The 17,544-nt window shown below is 37.1% G+C and overlaps 1 non-coding gene across 1 annotated transcript; it reads left to right on the forward strand.

The window, feature by feature from the left end:
- Positions 1-1,417: 1,417 nt before the first annotated feature.
- On the forward strand, positions 1,418-1,521 carry LOC112767153 (small nucleolar RNA R71). The gene has a single exon (XR_003184755.1). It is a non-coding gene; the product is annotated as a small nucleolar RNA R71 (small nucleolar RNA).
- The last annotated feature ends 16,023 nt before the right edge of the window (positions 1,522-17,544 follow it).

Here is a 17,544-nt window from a genome sequence, read left to right on the forward strand (position 1 = left end):
AGCTAGGAAAAGTCTTCCAAGGATGATGCATTCATCCTCTTGCTTCCTAGTGTCTAAGATTATGAAATCAGCAGGGATGTAAAGGCCTTCAACCTTTACTAACACGTCCTCCACTATTCCATAAGCTTGTCTCAATGACTTGTCTGCCAATTGTAATGAGAACAAGGCAGGTTGTACCTCAATGATCCCCAGCTTCTCCATTACAGAGAATGGCATAAGATTTATCCCTGACCCTAGATCACATAGAGCTTTTTCAAAGGTCATGGTGCCTATGGTACAAGGTATTATAAACTTGGCAAGATCTTGTTTCTTTTGAGGTAGAGTTTTCTAAATCCAGGTATCTAGTTAATTAATGAGAAAGGGAGGTTCACTTTTCCAAGTCTCATTACCAAACAACTTGGCATTCAGCTTCATGATAGCTCCTAAATATTGAGCAACTTGCTCTTCAGTCGCATCTTCATCCTCTTCAGAGGAAGAATAGTCTTCAGAGCTCATGAATGGCAGAAGGAGATTTAATGGAATCTCTATGGTCTCTATATGAGCCTCAGATTCCTTTGGATCCTTAATAGGAAATTTCTTCTTGCTTGAGGGACGTCCCAGGAGGTCTTCCTTACTAGGATTTTTGTCCTCCTCCTCCCTTGTGCATTCGGCCATATTGATCACATCAATGGCCTTACACTCTCCTTTTGGATTCTCTTCTGTATTGCTTGGGAGAATACTGGGAGGAGTTTCAATGACTTTCTTACTCAGCTGGCCCACTTGTGCCTCCAGATTTCTGATGGAGGATCTTGTTTCACTCATGAAACTGAAAGTGGCTTTTGACAGATCAGAGACTAGATTGGCTAAGATAGAAGTGTTTTGTTCAAAATTCTCTGTCTGTTGCTGAGAAGATGATGGAAAAGGCTTGCTATTGCTCAGCCTGTTGCGTCCACCATTGTTAAATCCTTGTTGAGGCTTTTGGTGATCCTTCCATGAGAAATTTGGATGATTTCTCCATGATGAGTTATAGGTGTTTCCATAAGGTTCACTCATGTAATTAACCTCTGCCATGGCAGGGTTCTCAGGATCATAAGCTTCTTCAGAAGCTGCCTCTTTAGTACTATTGGATGCATGTTGCCATCCATTCAGATTTTGAGAGATCATGTTGACCTGTTGAGTCAACACTTTGTTCTGAGCCAATATGGCATTTAGAGCATCAATTTCAAGAACTCCTTTCTTCTGAGGTATCCCATTATTCACGGAATTCCTCTCAGAAGTGTACATGAATTGGTTGTTTGCAACCATGTCAATAAGTTCTTGAGCCTCTTCAGGCGTTTTCTTTAGGTGAATAGATCCACCTGCTGAATGGTCCAATGACATTTTCGAAAATTCAGATAGACCATAATAGAATATATCTAATATGGTCCATTCTGAAAACATGTCAGATGGACATCTTTTGGTCAGCTGCTTGTATCTTTCCCAAGCTTCATAGAGGGATTCACCATCTTTTTGTTTGAAGGTTTAAACATCCACTCTCAGCTTGCTCAGCTTTTGAGGAGGAAAGAATTTATCTAAGAAGGCAATGACCAGCTTATCCCAGGAGTCCAGGCTATCCTTGGGTTGTGAATCTAACCATATTCTAGCTCTGTCTCTTACAGCAAAAGGGAAAGGCATGAGTCTGTAGACTTCAGGATCAACTTCATTCGTCTTTACAGTCTCACAGATCTGCAAGAACTCAGTTAAAAACTGATAAGGATCTTCAGATGGAAGTCCATAAAACTTCTAGTTTTGTTGCATTAAGGCAACTAGCTGAAGTTTCAGCTCAGAGTTATTGGCTCCAATGGCAGGAATGGAGATGCTTCTTCCATCAAATTTGGACGTTGGCTTTGTGAAGTCACCAAGCATTCTCCTTGCATTATTATTATTTTTGGCTGCCATCTCCTTCTCTTGTTCGAAAATTTCTGAAAGGTTGTTTCTGGATTGTTGTAATTTAGTTTCTCTTAGTTTCCTTTTCAGAGTCCTTTCAGGTTCAGGATCAATTTCAACAAGAGTGTCTTTTTCTCTGTTCCTGCTCATATGAAAGAGAAGAAAACAGGAAAAGAAAGAGGAATCCTCTATGTCACAGTATAGAGATTCCTTTATGTTAGTAGAAAAAGAAAGGGGAGAAGAGTAAAGAAGAATGGGTTCGAATATTTAGATGGAGAGAGGTGAAGAGAAGTGTTAGTAAATAAATAATTAAATAGAATAAGAAATGAGAGGGGAAATTTCGAAAATAATTTTGAAAAAGGGATTAGTAATTTTCAAAAACTAAAGATAAGATAAGATTAAAATTAAAATTTAGAACAAAAAGAATTTTTGAAAAAGAGGTGAGATATTTTCGAAAATTAGAGAGGGAAAAGTAGTTAGGTGGTTTTGAAAAAGATAATAAAACAAACAAAAAGTCAACGAGTTAGTTGAAAAAGATATTAAAATCAAATTTGAAAAGATAAGAAGATAAGAGGTTAGATAAGATATTTTGAAATCAACTTTTGAAAAAGATAAAAATTTTTGAACAAGATAAGATAAAAGATAAAAAGATTTAATTCAAAAATTTTAAAATTACTTACTTCACTAACAAGAAATTACAAGATAAGATTCTAGAACTTAAAGATTGAACCTTTCTTAACAAGAAAGTAACAAACTTCAAATTTTTGAATCAATCACATTAATTGTTAGTGAGTTTTCGAAAATGTGATATAAAAATAAGAAAAAGATTTTGAAAAAAAATTTTGAAAAAGATTTTTGAAAAGATAAGATTTTTAAAATTGAAAATTTGACTTGACTTGTAAGAAACAACTAATTTTGAAAATTTTTGACTAAGTCAACCCAAATTTTCAAAAATTTGGAGAAAAATAAGGAAAAGATATTTTTTGATTTTTGAATATTTTAATTATGAGAGAGAAAAACACAAACATGACCCAAAACATGAAAATTTTGGATCAAAACACATGATGCATGCAAGAACACTATGAATGTCAAGATGAACACCAAGAACACTTTGAAGATCATGATGAACATCAAGAACATATTTTTGAAAAATTTTTGATGCAAAGAAAATATGCAAGACACCAAACTTAGAAATCTTTAATGCATGGACTCTAACAAACGAAAAATGCACATGAAAAACAACAAACAACACAAAACAAGAAAACATCAAGATCAAACAAGAAGACTTGTCAAGAACATCTTGAAGATCATGAAGAACACTATGAATGCATGGAATTTTCGAAAAATGCAAGAAAAATTTTTTTTAAAGCATGCAATTGACACCAAACTTAGAAATTGACTCAAGACTCAAACAAGAAACACAAAATATTTTTGGTTTTTTTTATGATTTTATGAATTTTTTGTATTTTTATTATTTTTTTTCGAAAATATACTTTAGAAAAACGAAAATAATAACAAAAAAATATTTTTGAAAGATTTTTGAAAACTTTTTGAAAAGAAAATTACCTAATCTGAGCAACAAGATGAACCGTTAGTTGTCCATACTCGAACAATCCCCGGCAACGGCGCCAAAAACTTGGTGGACGAAATTGTGATCCTCTTTGTATTTGCATGAGATTTAAAAATTGGCTCTATTGGAATTTATGATCACAACTTCATTCAACTTAACCAGCAAGTGTACTGGGTCATCCAAGTAATACCTTACGTGAGTAAGGGTCGATCCCACAAAGATTGTTGGTATGAAGCAAGCTATGGTCATCTTGTAAATCTCAGTTAAGTGGATTCATAGGGTCAAATGTAATTGGATTTGATATTTAAAAGATAAATAAAATAAAGGGATAGAAATACTTATGTAAATCAATAGTGGGAATTTCAGATAGGCGTGTGGAGATGCTAGAATCCTTTCGAATCTCTACTTTCTTATTGCTTTCATCCAATCCTTCTTACTCCTTTCCATGGCAAGCTGCATGTAGGGCATCACCATCATCAATGGCTACTTTTAATCCTCTCGGGAAAATGGTCCTATGCATTGTCACTGCACAGCTAATCGTCTGGAGGCATCACCCTTGTTGATAGCTACATCCCATCCTCTCAGTGAAAATGGTCCAAATGCTCTGTCACAGCACGACTAATCATCTGTCGATTCTCAATCAGGTTGGAGTAGAATCCATTGATTCTTTTGCGTTTGTCATCACGCCCAGCCTTCAGGAGTTTGAAGCTCGTCACAGTCATTCAATACCGGAATCCTACTCGGAATACCACAGACAAGGTTAGACTTTCCGGATTCCCGGGATCCTACTCGGAATACCACAGACAAGGTTAGACTTTCTGGATCCCCATGAATGCCACCATCTATCTAGCTTATACCACGAAGATTCTATTGGGGAATCTAAGAGATATGCGCCCGGCCTAGAGTAGAACGGAAGTGGTTGTCAATCACGCGCGTTCATAGGTGAGAATGATGATGAGTGTCATGGATCATCACATTCATCAAGTTGAAGTGCAACGTATATCTTGGAATAAGAATAAAAGAGAATTGAATAGAAAATAATAGTAATTGTATTGAAACTTGAGGTACAGCAGAGCTCCACACCCTTAATCTAAGGTGTGCAGAAACTCCACCGTTGAAAATACATAAGTGAAAGGTTCAGGCATGGCCGAATGGCCAGCCCCCTAAAACGTGCTCAATGGCCTCCTAAGATGAAGAATAAAACAAAACTGAGACCAAAGATGAAACGTGGTTAAAAGACGACTAATACACTAGTAAAAAGTCTTATTTATACTAAACTAGCTACTAGGGTTTACATGAGTAAGTAATTGATGCATAAATCCACTTCCTGGGCCCACTTGGTGTATGTTTGGGCTGAGATTGATCTATCCACAAGCTGAGGCTTTTCTTGGAGTTGAACGCCAAGTTATAACGTGTTTTGGGCATTCAACTCCGGATCATGACGTGTTTCTGGCGTTTAACTCCAGACAGCAGCATGTACTTGGCGTTCGACGCCAAGGTACGTCATCAATTTCCAAATAAAGTATGAACTATTATATATTTCTAGATAGCTCTGGATGTCTACTTTCCAATGCCGTTGAGAGCGCGCCATTTGGAGTTCTGTAGCTCCAGAAAATCCATTTCGAGTGCAGGGAGGTCAGATTCCAACAGCATCAGCAGTCCTTTTGTCAGCCTTTTTCAGAGTTTTGCTCAAGTCCCTCAATTTCAGCCAGAAATTACCTGAAATCACAGAAAAATACACAAACTCATAGTAAATTCCAGAAATGTGAATTTAACATAAAAACTAATGAAAATATCCCTAAAGGTAGCTTGAACTTACTAAAAACTACCTAAAAACAATGCCATAAAGCGTATAAATTATCCACTCATCAGAACTCCTGTGCTTTCCTCTTGATAGGGTCATCCTGCACTTGTTGTCCTTCCATTGACTTTTTGGTGATCGGTCGCTCAACTGAGATATACTCAGTTACTCCCATCTTCACCCCAGCATCTTTACATAGCATAGAGATTAAGCTTGGATAAGCCAATTTGGCATCTTTGGAGTTCTTGTTTGCAATTGTGTAAAGTTCACAAGAAATCAGCTGATGAACTTCCACTTCTTTTCCCAACATAATGCACTGGATCATTACTGCGCTTTTAATGGTGACTTCAGAGCAGTTGCTAGTTGGCAGTATAGAACACCCAATGAAGTCCAGCCAGCCTCTGGCGACAGGTTTGAGATCTTCTCTATTGAGTTGGATTGGGACACCATTTGTGTTGGTTGTCCACCTGGTTCCAGGGAGGCATATGTCCTATATAATTTTGTCCAAGCCCTTATTTCTTCTCATCATTCTCCTATTAAAGGAGTCTGGGTCATCTTTCAGCTGAGGTAGCTTAAAGATCTCCCTGATTTTGTCAGGGTGGAGGTGAACAATCTTCCCTCTTACCAGCGTCCTATAGTCATAGAAGGTAGTTCCAAATATTCTCTGCCTGTCTGTTTGCCACATATTAGAGTAGAATTCCTGAACCATGTTTCTTCCCACCTTTGTTTCAGGATTAGCTAGGATTTCCCAACTCCTGTTTCGAATTTGCTCTTGGATCTCCGAATATTCATCTTCTTTCAGATCAAATTTAACTTCCAAGATCACTGACCTTAGACCCATTATTTTGTAGTAATGGTCTGAATGTTCTTTGGTTAAGAACTTCCCTTGATTCCAAAGTGGTTTTGGAATATTCTCTTTCTTGCCTCTTGGAGTGGTTTGTTTTTCCTTAGGAGCCATGATCTTAGTGGGTATTGGTTTAGTGATCATGGATAAACACATCAAACTTAGAGGTTTTCTTGTCCTCAAGCAAAAGAAAGGAAAGGAGAGGGATAGAAGGAGAGCCAATTTTGAATTGTGGAGGAGAGGAGGGAGCCGAACGTGGATTTAAAGGGGAGGGGGTGGGTTTTCGAAAATTTTGAAAAAAAGATAAGATAGAAGATATGATTTGTAAAAGATAAGTATGATAGGGAAAAGATGTAATTTAAAATTTAAAAGTTATGAAAGATATCTGAAAAAGAAAAATCTGAATTTTGAAAAGAAGATATGATGGGTTTAAAAAGATTTGAGAAGAATTTAAAAAGATTTGAAAAGAATTCAAAAAGATAATTGAGTTTTGAAAAAGGTTTGAAAAGATATTGAAGAAAAATTAAGAAACATGTTTAGGATTAAAAATTTTTGGAACTGAAGTTGAAAGATGAGAGTTTGTAACATGTTTATGAAAGAAATCATGAATTGAAACATGAAAAATGGAAAAAATTTGAAGTGAAAATGAATTTACCTACTCCCCACAATCCTGGCGTTAAACGCCCAAACGCTGCATGTTTTGGGCGTTTAACGCCCATTTGTAGCTTCTCCTGGGTGTTTAACGCCCAGCTGTAGCATCTGGCTGGCGTTAAACGCCAGAAAATCCTTTATCACTGGGTGTTTTTCTGAATGCCCGGGATGTTGCCAATCTGGCGTAAAACGCCCAGAAGTTGCTTCTTTCTGGCGTTTAACGCCCAGATGGCTATCTCTACTGGCATTAAACGCCCAGTAGATGCTTTTTTTGGGCGTTTAACGCCCAAAGCAGCTCTTACTGGCTTTTTCACACCAGTGAGCTTCTTTTTGCTGTTTTATCCTCTTAATCCTTCTGTAACTCTGTGAACTCATGCAATTGCTATTTTACCTTGAAGATAATTAGTATGAACCTATAAAATTCAATTAATTAACAAAATGGCTGGGTTGCCTCCCAACAAGCACTTCTTTATTATCTTTAGCTGGACTATTACTGAGCTTTAATCAAGTCTCAGTTTTGAGCATTCTTGCTCAAAATTGCTTTCAAGATAATGTTTGACTCTCTGTCCATTAACAATGAACTTTTTGTTAGAATCATTATCCTGAAGCTCTACGTATCCATATGGTGACACACTTGTAATCACATATGGACCTCTCTACTAGAATTTCAATTTCCCGGGGAATAATCTGAGCCTAGAATTAAACAGCAGAACTTTCTGCCCTGGCTCAAAGACTCTGGATGACAGTTTCTTATCATGCCATCTTTTTGGTTTCTCTTTGTAAATTTTTACATTTTCGAAAGCATTGAGTCTGAATTCCTCTAGCTCATTTAACTGGAGCAATCATTTTTCTCCAGCTAACTTGGCATCAAGGTTTAGGAATCTGGTTGCCCAGTAGGCCTTATGTTCTAGTTCCACTGGCAAGTGACAGTCTTTCCCATACACAAGCTGGTATGGAGAGGTCCCTATAGGAGTCTTGAATGCTGTTCTGTATGCCCACAGAACATCATCCAAGCTTCTTGCCCAATCCTTTCTACGGTTAATCACAGTCCATTCCAGGATTCTTTTAAGTTCTCTATTAGAGACTTCAGCTTGTCCATTTGTCTATGGATGATATGGAGTTGCCACCCTGTGGCTGACTCCATATCGAACCATAGCAGAGTAAGTTGTTTGTTGCAGAAATGTGCGCCCCCATCACTGATTAGTACTCTAGGAACACCAAATCTGCTGAAGATATGTTTCTGGAGGAATTTCAGCACTGTCTTAGTATCATTAGTGGGTGTTGCAATAGCTTCCACCCATTTGGATACATAATCCATTGGCACCAGAATATAAGTGTTTGAGTATGATGGTGGGAAAGGCCCCATGAAGTCAATACCCCATACATCAAACAACTCAATCTCCAAGATCCCTTGTTGAGGCATGGCATAACTGTGAGGCAGATTGACAGATCTTTGGCAACTGTCACAATTAAGTACAAACTCTCGGGAGTCTTTATGGAGAGTAGGCCAATAGAAGCCACATTGGAGGACTCTTGTGGCTGTTCGCTCACTTCCAAAATGTCCTCCATATTGTGATCCATGGCAATGCCATAGGATCTTCTATGCTTCTTCTTTAGGCACACATCTACGGATTACTCCGTCTGTACATCTCTTGAAGAGATATAGTTCATCCCAAAGATAGTACTTTGCATCTGTGATCAATTTCTTTGATTGCTGCCTACTATACTCTTTGGGTATGAATCTCACAGCCTTGTAGTTTGCAATGTCTACAAACCATGGTACTTCCTAAATGGCAAAGAGTTGCTCATCCGAAAAGTTTTCAGAGATCTCAGTAAGAGGGAGGGACGCTCTTTCTACTGGTTCTATTCGGGACAGGTGATCTGCTACTTGGTTCTCTGTCCCTTTTCTGTCTCTTATTTCTATATCAAATGCTTGCAAAAGCAACACCCATCTTATGAGTCTGGGTTTTGAATCCTGCTTTGTGAGTAGATATTTAAGAGCAGCATGGTCAGTGTACACAATCACTTTTGATCCTACTAAATAAGATCTGAACTTATCAATGGCATAAACCACTGCAAGTAACTCTTTTTCTGTGGTTGTGTAGTTCTTCTGTGCATCATTTAAAATACGACTAGCATAGTAAATGACGTGCAAAAGCTTGTCATGCATTTGTCCCAACACTGTACCAATGGCATGGTCACTGGCATCACACATTAGTTCAAATGGTAATGTCCAGTCTGGTGCAGAGATGACTGGTGCTATGACCAGCTTAGCTTTTAGAGTCTCAAACGCTTGCAGACACTCCTTATCAAAGATAAATGGTGTGTCAGTAGATAGCAGATTACTCAAAGGTTTGGCGATTTTTGAAAAATCTTTTATAAACCTCCTATAGAATCCTACATGCCCCAGAAAGCTTCTGATTGCCTTAACATTGGCAAGTGGTGGTAATTTTTCAATTACCTCTACCTTAGCTTGATCCACCTCTATTCCCTTGTTCGAAATTTTGTGCCCAAGGACTATTCCTTCAGTCACCATAAAGTGACATTTTCCCAATTTAAAACTAGGTTAGTCTCTTGGCACCTCTTTAGAACAAGTGCTAGATGGTCAAGACAGGAGCTGAATGAGTCTCCAAATACTGAAAAGTCATCCATGAAGACTTCCAGAAATTTTTTCACCATATCAGAGAAAATAGAGAGCATGCACCTTTGAAAGGTTGCAGGTGCATTGCACAGACCAAATGGCATCCTTCTGTATGCAAATACTCCGAATGGACATGTGAATGCTGTTTTCTCTTGATCTTGGAGATCTACTGCAATTTGATTATAACTTGAATATCCATCTAGGAAGCAATAGTATTCATGACCTGCTAGTCTTTCTACAATCTGGTCTATGAATGGTAAAGGAAAATGATCCTTTCTGGTAGTTGTATTGAGCCCTCTATAATCAATACATATACGCCACCCTATAACTGTTCTTGTGGGAACTAGTTCATTTTTTTCATTATGAACCACTGTCATGCCACCCTTCTTAGGGACGACTTGGACAGGGCTTACCCAGGAGCTATCAGAAATAGGATAAATAATCCCGGCCTTTAGTAATTTAGTGACCTCCTTCTGCACCACCTCCTTCATGGCTGGATTCAACTACCTCTGTGGTTGAACCACTGGCTTAGCATCACCCTCCAATAGGATCTTGTGCATGCATCTGGATGGGTTAATGCCCTTAAGATCACAGATGGACCTCCCAAGAGTTGTCTTGTGTGTCCTTAGCACTTGAATTAGTGCTTCCTCTTCCTGTGGCTCTAAGGTGGAGCTTATGATTACAGGAAAGGTATCTCCTTCTCCTAGAAATGCATATTTCAGAGATGGTGGTAATGGTTTGAGCTCGGGTTTGGGAGGTTTCTCCTCTTCCTGAGGGATTTTCAGAGGTTCTATTATTCTCTCTGGTTCCTCCAGATCAGGCTGAGCATCTTTAAATATATCCTCTAGCTCTGATTCGAGACTCTCAGTTATATTGACCTCTTTTACTAGAGAGTCAATAATATCAATGCTCATGCAGTCGTTTGGGGTGTCTGGATGCTGCATAGCTTTGACAACATTCAACTTAAACTCATCCTCATTGACTGTTAGGGTTACTTCCCCTTTTTGGACGTCAATGAGGGTTCGTCCAGTTGCTAGGAAAGGTCTTCCTAGAATGAGAGTTGTACTCTTGTGCTCCTCCATTTCCAGCACCACAAAGTCAGTGGGAAAGGCAAATGGCCCAACCTTGACAATCATATCTCCAATCACGCCTGATGGGTATTTAATGGAGCCATCAGCAAGTTGGAGACATATCCAGGTTGGTTTGACTTCTTCAGTCAAACCAAGCTTTCTGATAGTAGATGCAGGTATTAGGTTGATACTTACCCCAAGATCACATAGAGCTTGCTTGGTACAAGTACCCTCTAACGTGTATGGTATCATAAAGCTTTCGGGATATTTAAGCTTTTCTGGTAAGCTTTTCAGAATGACTGTACTGCATTCTTCAGTGAGGTAAACTTTTTTAGTTTCTCTCTAATCCTTCTTATGACTTAAGATCTCTTTCATGAACTTAGCATAAGAGGGTATTTGCTCAAGTGCCTCTGCAAATGGAATCTTTATTTCAAGAGTCTTGAGATAGTCTGCAAAGCGGGCAAATTGCTTATCCTATTCTGCTTGGCGGACTTTCTGAGGATAAGGCATTTTGGCTTTGTATTCCTCAACCTTAGTTGCTGCAGGTTTATTGCCTACAGATGTGGGTTGAGAAGCCTTTTTAGAGGGGTTGCTATCAGCACTTGTGTGTGTTTGATCCCCCACTGGCGTTTAAATGCCAGGGGTGGAAGTTGGAGTGGCGTTAGACGCCAACTCCTTACCTATTTCTGGCGGCTGAACGCCAGAACTGAGCTTCCTTTGGGTGTTCAACGCCAACTTCTTGCTTGTTTCTGGCGTTTGAACGCCAAAACTGAGCATGGGTTGGGCATTTAACGCCAGCCCTTCACCCTCTTCTGGCGTTTGAACGCCAGAATTGTTCCTCTCTGGGCTCTTACTGTCCTCAAAGGGATTTTGGGTAGTAGTTTGTTCATTTCTTGGCTTCTTGCTGCCTTGAAGTGAGGTATTTAATGTCTTCCCACTTCTTAATTGAACTGCTTGGCACTCTTCTGTTATCTGTTTTGATAACTACTATTCTGTTTGCTTCAACTGCACTTCCATATTCATATTAGCCAGTCTTGTGTCTTGTAGTATCTCATTGAATTTGGCTAGCTGTTTTGTTAGAAAATCTAATAGATGATTGAATTCAGTAACTTGTTCTGCAGGACTGAGTTCAGCAGTTACTATTTTAGCCTCTTCTTTCATGTAAGGTTCACTGCTTAGGTATAGATGCTGATTTCTGGCAACTATATCAATGAGCTCTTGAGCTTCTTCAATTGTCTTTCTCATGTGGATAGATCCACCAGCTGAGTGATCTAGAGAAATCTGAGCTTTCTCTGTAAGCCCATAATAGAAGATGTCTAACTGCACCCACTCTGAAAATATTTCAGAGGGGCATTTTCTTAGCATCTCTCTGTATCTCTCCCATGCATCATAAAGGGATTCATTATCTCCTTGTTTAAAGCCTTGGATGTTCAGCCTTAGCTGTGTCATCCGTTTTGGAGGAAAATATTGATTCAGGAATTTTTCTGACAGCTGTTTCCATGTCCTTATGCTAGCCTTAGGTTGGTTATTTAACCACCTCTTAGCTTGGTCTTTTACAGCAAATAGAAACAGTAATAATCTGTAGACATCCTGATCTACTTCCTTATCATGTACTGTGTCAGCAATTTGTAAAAACTGTGCCAGAAACTTTGTAGGTTCTTCTTGTGGAAGACCGGAATACTGGTAACTTTGCTGCACCATCATAATTAGCTGAGGATTCAACTCAAAACTACTGACTCCGATGGAGGGTATACAGATACTACTCCCATATGAAGTAGTAGTGAGGTTAGCATATGACCCCAGAGTCCTTCTGGACTGTTCATTTCTACTTAGGTCCATGATGGAGAAAGGGAGATGATGTGAATTTATTTTATTTATTTTATTATATAAGAAAAATAATTTTTGAAATAATAAAATGGAATAAAATAAAAACTAAAATAAAAAGAATAAAAATAAAAAAATTTGAAGATATTTTATGAAAATTTTTGAAAAACTGAGGAAAGAGAAAGTGGTTAGGATATTTTTAAAAAATATGTGATTTTTAAAAATCTTAAAAGGATAAGATTTGAAAAATTTTAAAATTGAAATCTAAATTTTATGAAAAGTTTCGAAAAAAATACTTAAAAATAGTTTAAAAAAATAATTTTTTATTTTTGTATTTTATTATGAAAGAGAAAAACACACAAAAGACACAAGACTTAAAATTTTTAGATCCAATGTTCCTTGTTTTCAAAAATTTTGGAGGAAAAACACCAAGACACACAAAACTTAAAAATTTTAAGATCAAAACACGAAGAAGACTCAAGAACACCTTGAAGACTCACAAGAACAATAAGAACAAAAGAAAGAACACCAAACTTAAAATTTTTAGAAAACCAAAATAAATTTTTAAAAATTAAAGAAAATTAACAAGAGAACACCAAACTTAAAGTTTGGCACAAGATTTAATGAAAGAAAAATTATTTTTGAAAAATTTTTAAAAGGAAGATACCCAATTGCTAAGAACATAAGCCAACGCTCTAGCCAACTGAGTTATAAATTTAACGTGTTTTTAAAAGGTATTTAATAAATAAGATTTTTTTGAAAACTAAAAATTTGAAAATGCACAAGAAAAACAAGTAAAAGACACAAAACAAGACAAACCAAAGATCAAACAAGAAAAATTGACGAACAATTTGAAGATCAAGAAAAAATAAAGAACATGCAATTCGAAAATTAAAAGAAAACGAAAAGCATGCAATTGACACCAAACTTAAAACATGACTCTAAACTCACAGAAAAACTAAAAATAAAAAAATAATATTTTTGAAAAAATTTTTGAAAAGAAAATAAAAGACTCTGACCCAAAAGATAAAATTTTCCTAATCTAAGCAACAAGATTCACCATCAGTTGTTCAAACTCAAACAATTCCCGGCAAACGGCGCCAAAAACTTCGTGCACGAAAATCACACTCACACTATGTAATTCCACACAACTAACCAGCAAGTGCACTGGGTCATCCAAGTAATACCTTACGTGAGTAAGGATCGATCCCACAGAGATTGTTGGCTTGAAGCAAGCTATGGTTATCTTATTATTCTTAGTCAGGATACCAATAGGGTTCTTTAGTTTCAATTGTAAGAAGTAAAAGAGCATGAAATTAGTAATTGTTACGCAGTAATGGAGAATGTGTTGGAGTTTTGGAGATGCTTTGTCTTCTGAATCTCTGCTTTCCTACTATCATCTTCTTCACGCACGCAAAGTTCCTTCTATGGCAAGCTGTGTGTTGGTGGATCACCATTGTCAATGGCTACCATCTGTCCTCTCAGTGAAAATGGTCCAAATGCTCTGTCACAGCACTGCTAATCATCTGTCGGTTCTCGATCATGTCAGATTAGAATCCAGTGATTCTTTTGCATCTGTCACTACGCCCAACACTCACGAGTTTGAAGCTCGTCACAGTCATTCAATCCCTGAATCCTACTCGGAATACCACAGACAAGGTTTAGACTTTCCGGATTCTCAAGAATGCTACCAATGGATTCTAGCTTATACCACGGAGATTCTGATTAAGGAATCCAAGAGATATTCATTCAATCGAAGGTAGAACTGAGGTGGTTGTCAGGCACGTGTTCATAGATTGAGAATGGTGATGAGTGTCACGGATCATCACCTTCATCATGGTTAAGTACGAAAGAACATCTTAGAGAGAAACAAGCGTGTTTGAATAGAAAACAGAAATAATTGCATTAATCCATCGAGACGCTGCAGAGGTCCTCACCCCCAACAATGGAGTTTAGAGACTCATTCCGTCAAAGAGTACAAAGTTCAGATCTAAAAATGTCATGAGATACAAAATAAGTCTCTAAAAGTTGTTTAAATACTAAACTAGTAACCTAGGTTTACAAAAAATGAGTAAACTAAGATAGATAGTGCAGAAATCAACTTCTGGGTTCCACTTGGTGTGTGCTGGGGCAGAGACTTGAGCTTCTCACGTGCCTGGGCTGTTTCTGGAGTTAAACGTCAGGTTGTAACCTATTTCTGGCGTTTAACTCCAACTTGCAACCTGTGTCTGGCGTTCACTGCCAGAATGCAACATGGAACTGGCGTTAAATGCCAGTTTACGTCATTTATCTTCATGCAAAGTATGAACTATTATATATTGCTGGAAAGTCCTGGATGTCTACTTTCCAAACCAATTGAGAGCGTACTAATTGGACTCCTGTAGCTCTAAAGTCCTTTTTCAGCCTGAATCAGATTTTTGCTCAGCTCCCTCAATTTCAGCCAGAAAATACCTGAAATCACAAAAAAAAAACACAAACTCATAGTAAAGTCTAGAAATATGAGTTTTGCCTAAAAACTAATAAAAATATACTAAAAACTAACTAAAACATACTAAAATCTACATGAAATTACCCCCAAAAAGCGTATAAAATATCCGCTCATCAATAACCTTGCATTCCCCTCTTAGATTTGGAATTGTGTTACCAGGAAGGCTATTAGTGGTCCTCTGATCAATTTCAGTGACTTTTGTGGCTAATTGACCCATTTAAATCTCTAGGTTCTTGATGGATGCTCTGGTTTCTTGTCTAAAACCTGTCAATATTGCTTCCAAATCATTGTTCTGCTGAAAACTGCCCTGAGAACTATTGTTGAAGTTCTGAGGTCTCTGAGGTTGATCCTTTCATCCAAAATTTGGGTGATTCCTCCACCCCTGATTGTATGTCTTAGAATATGGATCATTGTTGGGATTCCTAGGACCACTCCCCATATAATTCACCTGTTCAGAAGAGGGTTGAGCATAATCATAATTATCATTTTGCATAAAGTTACCTGCCATGTCATAGGAGACTTCCTGTGGTGGATTTTGGGTATTGATAGCTGAGACTTGCATGTCACCCATCTGTTGAATAAGTAGATTTATTTGCTGAGACATTAGCTTGTTCTGAGCAAGAAGAGCATTAACAGCTTCTACTTCCAACACGCCTCTCTTTTGAGGGGTTTCAGAGTTCACAGGATTCCTGTTAGATGAGTATAAATATTGGTTGCTTGTAACCAATTCAATCAATTCAATAGTCTCCTCTGGTGTCTTCTTCTTGTGTAGTGAACCACCTACAGAAGTATCTAAGCTCATCTTGGACATCTCAGCCAAGCCTTCATAAAAAATATCTAGTTAGGTCCACTTGGCGAACATGTCCGGAGGGCATTGCCTAGTCAGTAGCTTGTATCTTTCCCAAGCTTCATAAAGAGTTCCACCCTCCTTCTGCCTGAAGGTCTGAACCTCCAACCTAAGCTTAATCAGCTTCTTTGGTGGAAAAAATTTAGTGAGAAACTCTGTAACAACCTTTTCCCAAGTATTTAGACTCTCCTTTGGTTGGGAATCTAGCCATAGCTTTGCTTTATCCCTCAGATCAAACGGGAAGAGCATGAGTCTGTACACCTCTGGGTTCAATCCATTTGTCTTCACAGTATCACATATCTGCAAAAAATCAGAAATAAATTGATTTGGATCTTCATGAGTAAGTCCATGATACTGGCAGTTTTGTTGCACCAGGGTGACTAGTTGTGGCTTCAACTCAAAGTTGTTCGCAACTATAGGAGGCACCACAATGCTTTTTCCATAAAGATCTGTAGTAGGGACAGAATAAGAGCCAAGCACTCTTCTTTGTTGATCATCCCCATTCGGATTCGCCACATTAGCATTAACAGCATTATTATTATCCATAGTGGACTCTGCAGCCTTGTAAAGTCTTGCTTTTTGCAAACGCCGCCTGAAAGTTCTTTCAGGTTCATGATCAAAGTCTAAGAGATGTTCTTTGTCTCTGTTTCCGCGTATAAACAAACAGAAGATAAAAAAGATGGGATTCTCTACGTCAGAGTGCAGAGAAGTCCCTGTAAGATAACCTGTGTAAAATAATAAAATAAAAAAATACTAAATAAATAAATAAATTAATTTCAAAAATAATAACTGAAATTAAATAAAAAAATTAAAAAATTTAAAAGGAAAAATAAACAGGAAAATTAAAATAAAATCAACTGGGTAACACCAAACTTAATTTCAGAAATTAAGAAAAAATATTAATGCTAAAATTTTTATTTTTATTTTTTTTAGTTTTTTTTAAATTAAAAACAAAATTAAAACAAAACTAATAGAATATAGAAAAGAGAAAAAAATGGAAGGAAAAAAACAAAAATGAAAAAATGAAAATAAAAAATAAAATAAGAATGAAATAAAAAAATTAAAAACGGACTAAATTAAAGTAAAAAAATATAAAAGCAAAAAAAAAAAGAAATAAAATGAAACAGGAGGGGGGCGGAACGAAAGAACGAAGAAAAGAAAAAAAATATTTACGGGAATAAAAATAAACAAAAATGAAAAATAAAAATTAATAATAATAAAATAAAACTAATTAAAAGAAAAATTATCTAATCTAAGAAATCAAATAACAAGTAGTTGTCAATCACAATCAATCTCCGACAATGGCGCCAAAAATTTGGTGCGGTGATTCAATAACCACAGACTAATTGGCAAGTGCACCGAGTCGTACCAAGTAATACCTCAAGTAAGTGAGGGTCGATCCCACGAGAATTGATGGATCAAGCAATAATGATTGATTAATTGGCTTAGTTAGGCAAGCAGAAAAGGGTTTTGAGATATTCAAAAGGTTTAAATTTGAAAATATCAGAAGGCAGGTACGCAAATAAGTAAGTTGAAAATAAAATATTGGAGAGACAGTTAAGGTTTCAGAGTTATCTATTTTTCCGGATTAACTTTTCTTACTAACTATTTTAATCATGTAGGATTTAATTTATGGCAAACTATATGTGACTAGACCCTAATTCCTTAGACCTTTCTAGTCTCTTCTAAAATTCATTAACTGCCAATTCCTTGGTCAATTAATTCCAATTAGAAGCTGCATGATCAATTTTCAGTTTATATGCCACAAAAACTCTAATTACCCAAAAATAAAAAGATTATATGTCACGTATCCCGTTAAATCCAGATAATTAAAATTTAGGAGAATATGTTTTCAAGCTGTTGTTCAAGTAAAGAGCTTTTCCAAGTTTTACAAGAACTCAAA

Source organism: Arachis hypogaea, chromosome 2, assembly GCF_003086295.3.
Source record: "Arachis hypogaea cultivar Tifrunner chromosome 2, arahy.Tifrunner.gnm2.J5K5, whole genome shotgun sequence".
Taxonomy (NCBI): domain Eukaryota; kingdom Viridiplantae; phylum Streptophyta; class Magnoliopsida; order Fabales; family Fabaceae; genus Arachis; species Arachis hypogaea.